Below are 12,732 nucleotides of genomic sequence, written 5' to 3'. Positions count from 1 at the left end.
TGTAAGGCAGGACCCATTCAGAGTTCTTTTCCTCCAGCCTCATTGCTCATCTCCATCTGGGTCCATATCTTCAGACCCTCTCTCCTGCCCAGGCTTGAGCTCCAAGCACCAGATGCCCAAGTCTTTACCACCAGCACTTGGAAGCCCCTGTCTTCTCCTACCCCACCCCTGGCTATTGTTTCAAATTCTCTGTTTCAAGGCCTTATCCGTGGCTTGAAGGTTAGGGACCCCCCGTTTCTGTTGCCCATGGTGCACAGTGAGCAAAGATAATGTTCCTACATCCCTAGTTGGAACTCTGAGTTCATATTTCTGCCTGGCCTATGGTTTAGATCTTAAATATGATTAATAACACTACTTCAGATATAGTGATGAGTCCTCACGGGCTGGCCCAAGAACACAACCACCATTTGGAACATGTTTCTGTGGAAAAATAGTTCTTCCTTAGAACGGAACTTTTGGTAAGTTGGGGATCTTTTGACTAGTATGCTGCAGCAGATGTGCATGTGCCTGTGGAAGTCTCCTCAGAACTTTGTAGTCCCAGCAGCATCTATCACAAAGTAAGTTGTCTCTCTGGATGCCAAACGAGCATTAAAGACAAAGGAAACACACTGCACACAACATGTGCATGTACACACCCGTTCCCACCCAGAAAGTTTACTAAAGACCTGCACTCGTCTTCCCTGATGACTCTGAGGGACAGGTATGTCTGAGTTCTCCATTTTGGCTGACTGGCTCATAATCAGGTAGTCCCGGAAATGGGCACCCCCTATTCCACAGCTCAGTGCCCCTGCCTGCTTGGTTTTTAGTTGATCAGCTGGATGAGGAAGCTAACCCCTCAGCCTGTTAGCAGGAGCGGCCCAGCATGGGTTTTGCTTATGGAAACAGCAGCCAGTTGGATTTGTAATAGTCACTTAAATGGAGCAGTTGCATTGCAGCCTGGCCAGGTGGGGACAGTTCTGAGACAAAGGTGGCAGTGACGGCCTTGGATGGTTTCTGTCACTTCTGCTTGAGCTCTGACCCCTGGCTATGGTGACTTCTGGGGCCAGAAAACTTTGCCCAGTGTTTTTTTCTGACATTTCCTCCTCCTCCTTCAACTCCACCCACCCCAAATGGTTCTTCCCCCTTTGAAACAGGAGAACTAGGAAGGCAGCATTTTTTCCACTTCTAGAGAAAGATGCAGCAGGCAGAGGAGCAGTGTCTTGTTCAGCGCCTTCCTGCACCTTCCAGCACAGGGCTGGAGCCACCCCTCAGCACAAAGACCTTTTGAGGGAACCACAGTGGAAAGGGCAGAGCCAAAGGGTTAAATCTGCACCCAGGTAGAAAGGCTGTTGCATAAATGCTGAGAGTTCTTTTTTTTTTTTAAGATCTCGTGCTTCTTTTTTACTTTGTGTTGGCAAAAACCCCAGAAGATGGGAGATTCTGGGAGGAGTTGATTATGCTGGGTGAGTCAACTAAGCTCCCCAGCTGCCGTTTTTAGTTCCTTTGCTTTTCTGTAACAGGAGGCAGTTTGGGGAGGGTGAGGGGTAGGGTGGGGGAATGAGGATTTGTGCAGAAGGACAAGAGGCAGGTGTGTAAGGGTGAACTTTTTTTGACACCCCAGGGTTTACAGGGCTTTGTGATTAGTACATTGGTTCTGGCAAGCAATATGAAAGCAGAGCTCTCAGTGTGGCAAATGGTAAATAAGTGTCTCCTTCAGTTCGTATACAAGTCACCGTCACTTCCCCAGATCAGTAATGCTCAGAATGGCTTGGATTGCATTGCATGGTCGCAGCAAGACACCGTGTTTTTGATAGCAGAGCAGCTGAGGGATTGAATGTTGAGAGGCAGAGGAAGCACCCTCTTAAATGGGAGGGCCTGGTGGTTGTCACAGGCAGCAGGAAGTTCGGAGGAGAGGGTTCCCCTCTGTGATGAAAGGAGGGCTCAGGTATGGGCTCGTGAGGGTGGCCAGGCTGTGGGTGTGGTGGGCCCTGCTGGTCCCTGGTGTGCTTGGATTTCAAGTCTCCAGTTCCTCTTGGTGACCACCTTTCCTTCATGCTTTGTGTCAGGAGAGGGACCGTGGGCCTTCTCCCACCTGAGAAAGCTTGTTAGTGGAACTGACCTTCCGCAGATGCCATCCATTTCTTGAAGGGGAATCTTGTGGCCCATTGCCCCACTTGGATGTCTGCAGGGCACATTGATGTGGATTATGAGTGGCACTGTCGTGAAGACACCCTGACACGTTTTCGTATTCATTTGTACATACCTACTTCTTCAGTGCTTTACTGAATGCTCTTGCTATGGCAGAAATGGCCCTTGCTCCAGAGGTCCCTTTGTAGTGTAGTCTAGTGGGAAAGACAGACAACCCGTAACCAACCAACTTCAAGGGTGATGAATGCCTTGAAAGGGGAAATGGGTCTCACGGCAAGAGGTTTTGTTCTTCCTTCCTCTACCCTTGTCTTCCCCTTAAAAATGAAAGCTACTATCTCTTGGGAGCCTTAAGGATCAAAACGTTGTACTTCTTTTATTCCATAAGTATTTTAACATGAGTCAGCTAGGTGCCAGGCACAGTTAGGCACTCAGGGCATATGAAGGTGTATAAGACACTGTCCCTGACCTTTCAGAGCTTGAGGGAGTTAAGACATGGAGACACAGAATAAAAAGAGATAAACAGGTACAGATAAAGTGCTGTGAGAGTCCAGAGAAGGGAGCATTTACTCCCAGCTAAGAAGGTGTTCTTGGAACAAAAGGATTTGGGATAAACAAGGAATAGGAGGGTTTACTTGTTTAAAACAATGGCGCCAGCTGTAAAAATGGCATGGCAGCAGCGTCTGACCTTGTCTAACTCATGAGGGGGAGAGAGAATCATTATCAGCATCTGCAGCCCAAGGCTGATTCCAGTGAAGCAGAGGTCAGACATGCCTCCTCTCCCCAACCTTTTTACCAACTCTGACACCAGCCGTCCCTCCCACGGCACTCTCTACTTCTCTGCTGGGTACGATAATTTGTTGCAGTGGTACACACAACTCACAGACCGTACTCACATATGCGGTTTATTAGGGAAGTAACAGGTTACAATTCAGGATCAGAAACAATGCAATTCTTCAGTCAGGACAGCTTCTTGGCCGTGCCCACAGGCAGGCTTCTCTGAGCCACTCGGCCTGGCCTCTGCCCTGCTCTGGCAAATGTTGCAAAGCTCTTTAGCTCTGCCAGTAAGTGCCTGGGGCACCTCACTCCGCCAAGAAGCCTTGGCCCAAAGGCGCCCAGCTCTCTCTGTGTGTGCAAGCCTAGCTGCACCAATAGGTGCCTGGAGGCATCCCACTCTGCCAGCAAGCCTCCTGACCGAAGGCATTCAGCTCTCTCAGGGGTCAGTGCACCCACTGTCTTACTCTGTGGGCTGGGAAGCTCACTGTGCCACCTCGCTGCAGTCTCCTGGTTGCCCCTGCTTCTCACCATCTTGGGCCGTCTCTGGTGTTACAGCTCTCTCCCTGTCTCCTGGGTCTAGGAGGTTCTCAGCACAGGGACCCCAGTTCCAAAGGACACGCTCTGCTCCCGTCTTGTCTTCTTGGTAGTAGTGATGTCCCCCCATTCCACCTCTGGGATGGCTCATTTTAATCCTAGCAGGATGGCAGAACTAACCAATCCCCTCATTAGGGTTCCACACATCTTATTTGCATTATCCCACCCCACGCAAGGATGCCATGCACCTTATTTGCATTATTAGCAAGCTGTCCAATCCCCTTGGTGGCTGCAAGCACCTTGTTCGCATAGTCCCAACCCATCATTTGGTGGGAGTTACAAGACCCTGCGAGAAACACCATATAAAAGCAATCTATCACAGCACAACTTGCCTGTATCACTTGAAAGAAGGCATTGTGTGATCAGTGGAACACTTAATTTTAGCATATGTGTATCTGTGCAGCCCTCCATCCACGGTTCCAGTCCAGTCCCTGCATGGCAGCCATAGTGGTAGAGCTGGGATCTGACCCCAGCCAGGTATGCCTAACTCCAGAGTGACACCCTTCACTACAATACCACATATAGCTTCCCAATAGCTCGTGCTGGGGTGAGCCAACAGTGTAGCTGGGTGTAGAAGCCCAGAGTCCAGAGAATGTGCTAAATACATAAACAGTTAGGCAAAGAAAAAGGCTAGAGGGGAGCACAGGCACCTCAACTCCACTGGTTAGTATCCACCAGCTCCCCACAGTCATCTGTAAAATGAGCCAAACCTCTATGATGCAGCCTGCCTTCTGCCTACCCCCACCACCCCCATCCTCCTGAGCCCTGGGCTGCTGGCAAGCTGCCTCTCCTGTGATATGGAGGAACTTGTTGGTCTCCATGGTTACAGTAACCCACTGGTACGGGAGGAGCCAAATGGAGTGTAGGGCTGGCAGTGTGAGCTTCCCCCAGCCCTTGGCACCATGTGGTACTGGTATGTCGGCTGTTTCTCTGACCTTTTCTGGGAGGAAGGAGTTAAGGACTGGCCAGGAAGGGAAGGGTCCAGACAGGACCTGGCAGGACCTCTTCACCCTTCTTTGGGCTACCACAGAGGGCAGAGGCTTGGCTCCCTCCTCATTCGCCCACTCCTCTTGGCAGGGGTGCTTTTCTGTTAGGAAACAGGGTCTTTGCCTGAGAGCCCCGCCATGGCAGAAATTTGACTTGTCCTTATTTCAGAAGGAATACCAGGGTGGTGGGGACCAGCCTAGCCCCACTGCTACTTGTAGTCGAGCACTTAGAGATGACATTTCTTCTCAGGGCCCAGAGAACCACTTGAGAGCGGGAAACGAAGGTTCCTACCTCGCTTATAAAGAGAAATCATGGAAAATATTATCAGGTCCTTTCTGTGTGCCAGGCACTATGCTAAGCACAGACATGGATTTTCTCATTTAATCCTTACACTAATCCTGTGAAATGGGTACATTTACTATCTCATGTTCCAAAGGAGAAAGCTGAGACTTAAGAGAAGTCAAGTAATCTTGCTGTTGTTCACTCAGCTAATAGGTAGCAAAGGCAGGGCTCAAGCCAGGCTTGACTCCAGAGCTCTGCCGTGCTACCCTGCCTCTCACAAAGTAACCAGACAGACTCTCGTAAGTCTTCCGTAGTTTCCCTCTGATATTTCTGGAGGGCAGGAATCAGATCTCACTCAACTTTGCAGCTGGCCCTAGCATCCGAGGGTAGGGGCTTAATAAAGGTTTGACGAATCAACAGCAGTAGGTAGGGCGTGAGGAGACCAGGCCCAGTGAGCAGATTCGCAGGGATGAAACAGTGCTGGAGGCTTCTGAGCTCTGATTGCTCAGTAGACTCCCCTGTGTGTCCAGAGGAGCCAGCGTTTCAAGTAGTTCTAAAGACAGGAAGTTTGTGGGGAGCTCCTTGCATTGTGGCTTCCATGTGTGATGGGAGTGAGCTGGAGGTGGCCCTCTGTTCTGCTCTCTCTCTCTCCAGGTCCACTTTTGCCTGCTCATCTTCCCAGGCCGACTCTGGCTTGTGCCGTGGCTGCTTTGAGGCCTGCAGGTTCCCCTCATGGCCCAGGCTGCGGTGCTGGTCTCCCTGCCCTGGGATGAGGTTGCAGTTGGGAGAGACCAAGGGCAGCCCAGCCAGGGGCCTGTTGGCAGCAGTGGGGAGTGAGCCGCCTTATTTTTTGGCTTTGTGCTTAAGTTGTGGGTTCTGGTGGTCTTTTTTGTCAGGGAGGCACCTACCCTGGCTGGAAAAGGGAGCAGTCTTTCAACAGCTTTATCCAGCCCCAGACTCTTCCCTGCAGCAGAAGGGAATGTGGGTATTCTCCAGGAGGAGCTATCACAGGCAATTTTGGAGTGGGGGTGGATGTACCCAGCCTCTCCGCTGGTGCGTGCTCACCAGAGCTTTACAAGCTCTTGCCTCCCCGGGCTGCTTCTCTGGTTTATTGGCTCTTAGCAGTTGAGAGTGACTATTGCTCAGGATGCGAGGTTGCGAGGAAGGCCCTGGATGCAGTCAAGGAGGAAGGGCTGAAAAATAGCGACTTGCACAGCCAGATGACTTTCAGTCGGAGTCCTCCCCATGTCTCCCCAGCCTCTGTGTGAGGTCAGGGCTCCAGACTTCCTCAATTTGTAAAACCCCTCACTGCCTCCCGCAAATAGGATTTAGGAAATGGGCCTCTCTCTCATTGCAAAACCCTGGGGACTGGAAGGATGGAGCTCTTTGATTCTGCTCTGGACTCTGACTCTGCCAGTAAGTGAAGCAGCAGGTAGACCTGGGCAGGCCTGAACCTAGGCTCCAGAATAAAGCATAACCTCTTCCACTGAGATCAGGGTGTTATCACTTTAGGGAGGGTTTGGAGAAGGAGGGGCTGCTATGGGATCACCTGGATAAGGCTCTTAAAACAGCCCCCACCACTGGCCTTAACCGAACAGTGTCATTCCTGTTGTCCCTGACACCTTTCGTGAGTCTTCACATCTTCTCCATTCTAGGCTATGCAGGAAGAGCCAGGGGATTATCTTCTTTTGGGGGAAATGAAAGCAGATGATGAGAAACTGGTCAGGGCACCAAGAAGAACAGCAGAGCACTGAACTCAGGGCAAAAGCCTTGGGCTGCTGTCCGGCTCCCTGCCCCCCAGGGCTGCGGCAGGGAAAATGAAAAGCAAGTGTGAGTGCTGGGCATTTGGTGGCATCAGGAATGCTGAGTCTGTGGGTCGGCTCATGTGGAAAGCCGACATTTCTTGGCCGCTCTGAGTAGTGTGGTCTCCCTGGTCACGTGTGGTTTGGTGCTGTGAGGCACAGAGGATGCGTGGTCTTCCCTGGCGGGTTGTAGCCACCAGTGTGAGAACTTCAAAGACTAACTCAGTGGGAAAGAGTCTGGCCTGGAGTCATGGAATGAATGAGAAATAGCTCTAAGATCCAGAAGAAAGGCTGTGACCAGACACAGGCGAGGGGTCCATGATCTGAAGGAGAGGCTTCTTCTGACAGGAGATAGCAACCTGCCTGTGGTCTTAGGCCTGGACTGCAGGGGCTGTGCGGGAGGATGGCGTGAGGAACGGCTGCCCTGCTGCCCCTATGCCCTCCACATTCCTGAAGGAAGCCGTGTCGTTTGGTGAGGGGGTGACTGGAGACCTGGAGGAGGCAGGAACCTAGGGATAGACTCCCAGAATCAGGGACTTAGTGGGGACATTGGGCTTCTTCGCCAGCCTTTGGCAACATTTAGGATTACACAGCTCATTCTCTGTCAGTGACAGATGTTCTTGATCTAGAACCCGTAGACCTCTAAGAACTTCAGAGGGTCCCTGAAGGCCCTGGAATTATGTCTCAAATATTTTGTGTGTAAGTGGTAGAAGCAATTTTCAAAGGTGAAAAACACTGTAGGAAGTGGGAAGCCCATCTGCCACTGTTGGGTTGCTAGTTTCTGGTTTCTGCTCAACTCCTAGGCCTGCCCCATTGAGTAGGGGGCTTGCTGGTCTGGGCAAGGCCCCCGCTCACCTCTCAGTCAGCATACCTCATCCACACATAGTCCTCCCAGCTCTACCTGAGCCTTTGTTAAAGTGCTCTGCCCCTGCCCAGGTTCCACCTGCCGCAGGTAAGATAAGGACTTTATGACAGCCCTGGTGGGAGTGAGTCTCCTCACCCTCTCACCAGCTGCTACCCAGTATGGCACCTTGGGAGGGTGGGGCAGCCCACTTCCGGGAGGGGGAGGGGGACGAGAGAAGGAAGTTGCCCTAAACCCGCCTCTTTCTCTCTGGCTCCCTTCCTTCCTGTTCTCCTCCTGCCCCCTTCCTCCCACCTTAGTCCTGATCTAGTGTCCTGGGGCTGCATGCACTTCCTGGCCACCAGGCCATTGCCTGTGAGGAGAAGCTGCGGGGCTTTGTCCCCGTTGCTCTCCTTGCCAAACCCAGTCTCTCTCTGCTAGTGGTGGTTTCGGTTGCGACACAGTCCAGGTTCCCAGGCAGGAGCTGCTCGGCCTGGCTGCTTCGCTACTTTTCAGTGAGGAGGTGGTGGAAGGTGTCGGCTGAGTAAGGGTGGCTGGCTGAGTAAGGGTGGCTGGCTGAGCCGGCAGCCCCCGCCCTAGGCCTGGCTCTTCCCGGCCTCTGTACTTTGCCCTCGCTGCCTGACAGGTTCTGCTGTGGGCTCTGCTGAATGGAAGTCACCGGTAATCCTTGGCCCTTTCTCCAGCCGGGTATGTTTTCCCCTTTTTTTCTCTGGGATTGCCCCTCCTCTCTCCCCCTCCCACCCCAAATACAGGATCTTTAAGGAATCACTAAATGGAGCCAGGCAGTAGCACAGGGTAGCAAAATTCATGGGCAGGATTTCCAAATGTCGAAGAGACATTGACTAGGAAAGGACGAGGGGCAAATAACAGGAGAAGAGTCTCCGGATAGAACAAGTCAGCGGGCTCCACAAGACAGGCAGGGACTGGTGGCAGGCAGAAGCCCGGGAGGCAGGTTGTGACCAGGGAGGACTCCCGGTGCTGCAGTGAGAGGGGACTGGGATCTGGGGCCGGGCCCCACGGCTAGTGCCCAAGAGACACTTTTCTTCCTTCGCTCCACTGTGCCCAGGCTTACTCTGCCTCAGGCCAGGGAGTGTCTGCCTAGTACCCCTTCCCAGCTAGGCCTCTTCCCAGCCCTGAGAGGTCTCAGGACACTTTCAGGCCAACCTGAAGGCAGAGCCCTGAAGTGTGAGCTTTTCTAGGGGAGAACTGTTGGTGGGAACCTCCAGCTTGGGGAAGGGCCTGCCTACCTGAGTCAGCACCGGGCTCTTGGGTGGAGGCTGTCTTCCGGGCAGGCCTGGCAGCACGCATCAGCCAGGCTCTGAGCTCCCAGGTGGAAGGGCCCTGCTGGGACCCACTGGATATGAGACTCTCTCTCTCTTATCCTTATATCCTGCATTCTCCCCTTCTCTCTACTGAGGACACCAAAGCTGTTTAGGCCTTACTTCTGAATCAGGCCTGCTTAGTAACCTGCTTGGTCTGCCATTCCGTCCCAAATACTGCCTCACAGGGTGTCCTGTGACCCCCTTATTCTTTCTGAAGGCTGCCTGAGAGCCATGAGGTCTACTTTCAACAGACTTCTCTAGACTTTCTCTGGGGACTGCCTGGGGCGTGATGTCGGCCAGAGCTTTGAGAATGTCTGATGTTCGCTCCCTAAGGTCCACACTTACTGTAAGCAAGTAGGATAGAGGTGGAAAGGAGAGCATGGCTTCAGCCAGATCCTATTTAGTTGGTCCAGAAGGGCAATTAGTCCTCAGCCCCCGACTGTGATGGCTGAATGGGCCTAGCCAGAACCACCGAAGGGAAACTCTGGCTCCCCAATAGCCACCCCACCTCCTTACCTCCGCTTCCTCCTTCAGGGAAGCAACTGAGTGAAGAAGTTGCCAGGCTTGAGGCTGTGGCCCAAGAAACATTTTCTGTCAGAGACTTTTCCTTTCTTTCCTCCCTCCCGGTGGGCTCTCCTCCCCGCCCTATCGCTCGTGCCTGCTGTGAGAAACATAGAAGAGGCAAAGGGTTGGTAAGAGAAGTACTGAGCACATTGAGTCCTGAGAGTTGTGCAGTTCAGTCTTGGAGGGGCATTGGTGACTTAGGGAGCAGGGAATCAAAGAGACCATGCCGGTGTGCTCTGCTGCTCCCGGTCCTGAACAGGCAGAGCCTTTCCTTAGATTGTCCTGGGCGTCCAGTGTGGGACCAGCCCTCCACAACTGCCCCATCTGCATTCCTGGCTCCCCTTCTTCCTGTCTTCTGAAGGGGAGAGGTACATACAGAGGCCTGTAGGTAGGTGCTCAGCCTGGACCTCTCCAGTGAGTAAGGCCCCCATAGCGTCTCTTATGTTGGCCTCCATCTGGGCTGCAGCTGGCTTAGAAGGGTTCGACTTTGGTCCGGAAGGTTGTCCACAGCAGGACTTCTGGTTTTGAGGACGGTAGTATTTGGGGACTAAAAATAATAACAATAACGCTCCCCCTTTACTGAGCATTGGATAATGCATTTTACATGTGTTCGCATCTACTTATGTAAAGTAGGGAATGTTTTCTCACCACTTTGCAAATAAGGAAACTAAGCTTAGAGAGGTTGCAGGACTTGCCAAAGCTAGTAACGAGGGAGCCAGGACTTGAACCTAGTTGGACTGCAGAGGTCATCTGCACCCTCTAGACTCCCTCCTGGCATAGCTGTGTGGAACGCCTACACCGGTCATCTTTAGAGTCCTTTTCTTCCCTCTTTGTAATAATCTCGCCTCCCTCTAAGAGGTGATGTTGATAATAATAAAGTTAAGATGGGGTGGGTAAGTGGCAGATTCAGGGTTTGAACCCTGGGAGTTTGTCTCCAGCATCTACACCCTTAACCACCACTTCTGTACCATGGTAAGGATGAGGGTAAATGATAGAGCCCCTCTGTGGTTGTTGATGTTCCATGAAATCCAACGTGCAGCTGAGTCTTGCATGGAATGCTGTCGTGCTGTGTCACACAGACCAGCCCCTGGAGCCAGAAGTACCAAGAGGGATGGCAAAGCAGAGCTCAGGATGGGCAGCAAAGTGCCCAGATTTGGCTGCAGAGGGGCAAAGGGTGCAAATCTTCAGGTAGATGCTAAATCCCTGTTTCCAAACTTCGAGGACTTGGAGACTGCCAAGCTCTTGTGGCCTTTGGCTTGTCTGCTGCTGTCTTAACCCCAGGCATAGCCTCAGAAAAGGAGTGACAAGAAACTTGAGAGGTGAAGTAAAGGTCACCGAGGAAAATTTTCCACCCATCCTTCTCTCATGGGAGTTGGGTTAGGGGGAAGATTTTCCCTCTGCATGGCCCCTTAGGTAGGTAGGGTGGGAGGCAGCCTGGCAGTACTCTCAGGGAGGATGGCCTGAGAGGAGGCAGGCCACGGAGGCCAGCCTTCAGGACCTTGCTGGATAGGGTGTGGGATGCCCTTCAGTAGACTGACCCAAATGTTGTAAGGGCCATCAAAGCCTAGAAATGCCCTTCTTTCCAAGGTTTGTGAACCTTAGAGTTTCTTTTGGAGGAAAAAAGTAAGTATTTGAAAATTTACTTGTCTGGTAAACACAGTTTGAGAACCAGTCAGGCTTAGGTGAGCTACAGGGTATGTGGAGAACAGGTGGGAGGAGAACTCTCTGGCTGGGACGGGTAGCAAAGGCTTTAGAGAGAGACTGCATGTAGACATGAAGGCTGGTGAGGACTTGGAGAAGAGAACGCCCTCGAAGGACTGAGGTTGAAAGAGGCTCTTCTGGGATTTCAGGAGCTTCCCCCTTCAAAGTCTACCGCATGCATGAGATCTTTTCTCTTCAAAGGTCCAACCCCATGTGCTTCTGGGATCTGGGTCAAACAGTTCACCAAAAAACAGCCAGCAGCTGCTATGCAGAAAGGAAGGAAGGTCTCATATATGAACGTTCATTGCAGCATTATTCACAACAGCCAGAAGGTAGAAACAACCCAAGTGTCCATTAACAGATGAATGGATAAATAAAATGTACATATATACGATTGAGTATTACCAAGCCTTAAAGAGAAATGAAGTTCTCATACATGGGTGAACCTTGAAAACATTATGTTAAGTGAAATAAGTCAGACACAAAAGGACGAATAGTGTATGATCCCACTTACATGAAGTATCTATAATAGGCAGCATAGAAACAAAAGTTTATTAGTGGTTACGGGCGGGGGGGGGAATTGGGGAGTTATTGCTTAAAGGGTACTAAATTTCTGTTTGAGGTGATGAAAAAGTTTTAGAAATGGATGGTGGTGATGGTTGTACAACGTGGAGAATGTAATTAATGTCACTGAACTGTACCCTTAAAAATGGTTGAAATGATAAATTTTTTATTATATATAATTTACCACAATAAAATTTTAAAGAGAGAGAGAAAAAGGAAGGCCTTACATTGATACAGTGAAGAAGGGAAAAAGTAACAGAATACAGGCAGTCACCAGCGCTAACAAGTTCTATTCCTAAATCTGTTGAATTTGTACGTAAGTTGGAACAGTTAGGTATGGTTCGTATCTAACGACAGTTAGTCAAATGTTTGTTGTAGTATATAGTATATAGTGTACCTTTCTATGCATAAAAAGCATTAAACTTCCAGATACACTAAAACATCTTTAACATAATAATACAGTAATAATAATGTTTTGATGTATGTTGCAAAATAGTGCCCGTTTGTTATTACGAACCATGTATGTACCTTGAATTTTTAATACAGTAGGCTTTGCGGGGGGTTGGTTCATAACTCTGGGTTGTAGGTAAATTGGATGTTTGTAGCGGGAACTGCCTGTACTTACCTCTTGTTTTACTGCCTGAAAAGCATCTGATTGGTTAAGCAAGCTTCTTGCCAAGGAACCCTGAACATCTTCTAGGGTGGTAGCAAGTCATTCCTTTCCTCTGTGGTTTTTGAGGGCATCACTTATAGCCAGGAGGGGTAGTGAAAGGAAAAACTTTGTCTCACACTCCTCTGGTCACCCTGCTTCCTTCCCAACTGTCTTTGTGAAGTTTCCAGGGCAGCTCTGGGTGGTTCTGGGTTGAGGTTCTGGCAGCAGCTTCGTCCCAGTATGCTGGAGCTATGGCATCAGGTGTTCCTTGAGAGTCTTAAACCAGGGCTCTAGACAAGAGTTGGAGCCCTGGTGGCTCAGTGGTTAAGAGCTTGGCTGCTAATCAAAGGGCTGGTGGTTTGAATTCAACAGCCACTCCTTGGAAACCCTGTGAGGCAGTTCTACTCTGTCCTGTAGGGCCGCTATGAAGTTGGAATCGACTCCACGGCAATGGGGAGACAAGAGTTAAACCAGACTCTCTTAACAGCTTTATTATCGCAT

The 12,732-nt window shown here is 50.8% G+C and overlaps 1 protein-coding gene across 7 annotated transcripts in view; it reads left to right on the top strand.

Annotated features, from left to right (window-relative positions):
• MARK2 (microtubule affinity regulating kinase 2) overlaps positions 1-12,732 on the top strand; it is a 60,388-nt gene that overhangs the window by 28,054 nt on the left and 19,602 nt on the right. Inside the window, exon 1 of one of the 7 annotated variants that reach the window (XM_004383806.1) lies at positions 7,652-8,115. The exons of the other annotated variants lie outside the window; for them this stretch is intronic. The gene's annotated coding sequence lies outside the window, so the exon portion shown is untranslated. Of the gene's footprint in view, positions 1-7,651; positions 8,116-12,732 lie in introns of those variants that run through there. 7 annotated transcript variants of the gene reach the window in all.

The sequence above is a fragment of the Trichechus manatus genome, unplaced genomic scaffold (assembly GCF_000243295.1).
Source record: "Trichechus manatus latirostris isolate Lorelei unplaced genomic scaffold, TriManLat1.0 scaffold00113, whole genome shotgun sequence".
Taxonomy (NCBI): domain Eukaryota; kingdom Metazoa; phylum Chordata; class Mammalia; order Sirenia; family Trichechidae; genus Trichechus; species Trichechus manatus.
This window is presented reverse-complemented; position numbering and strand designations above follow the sequence as displayed.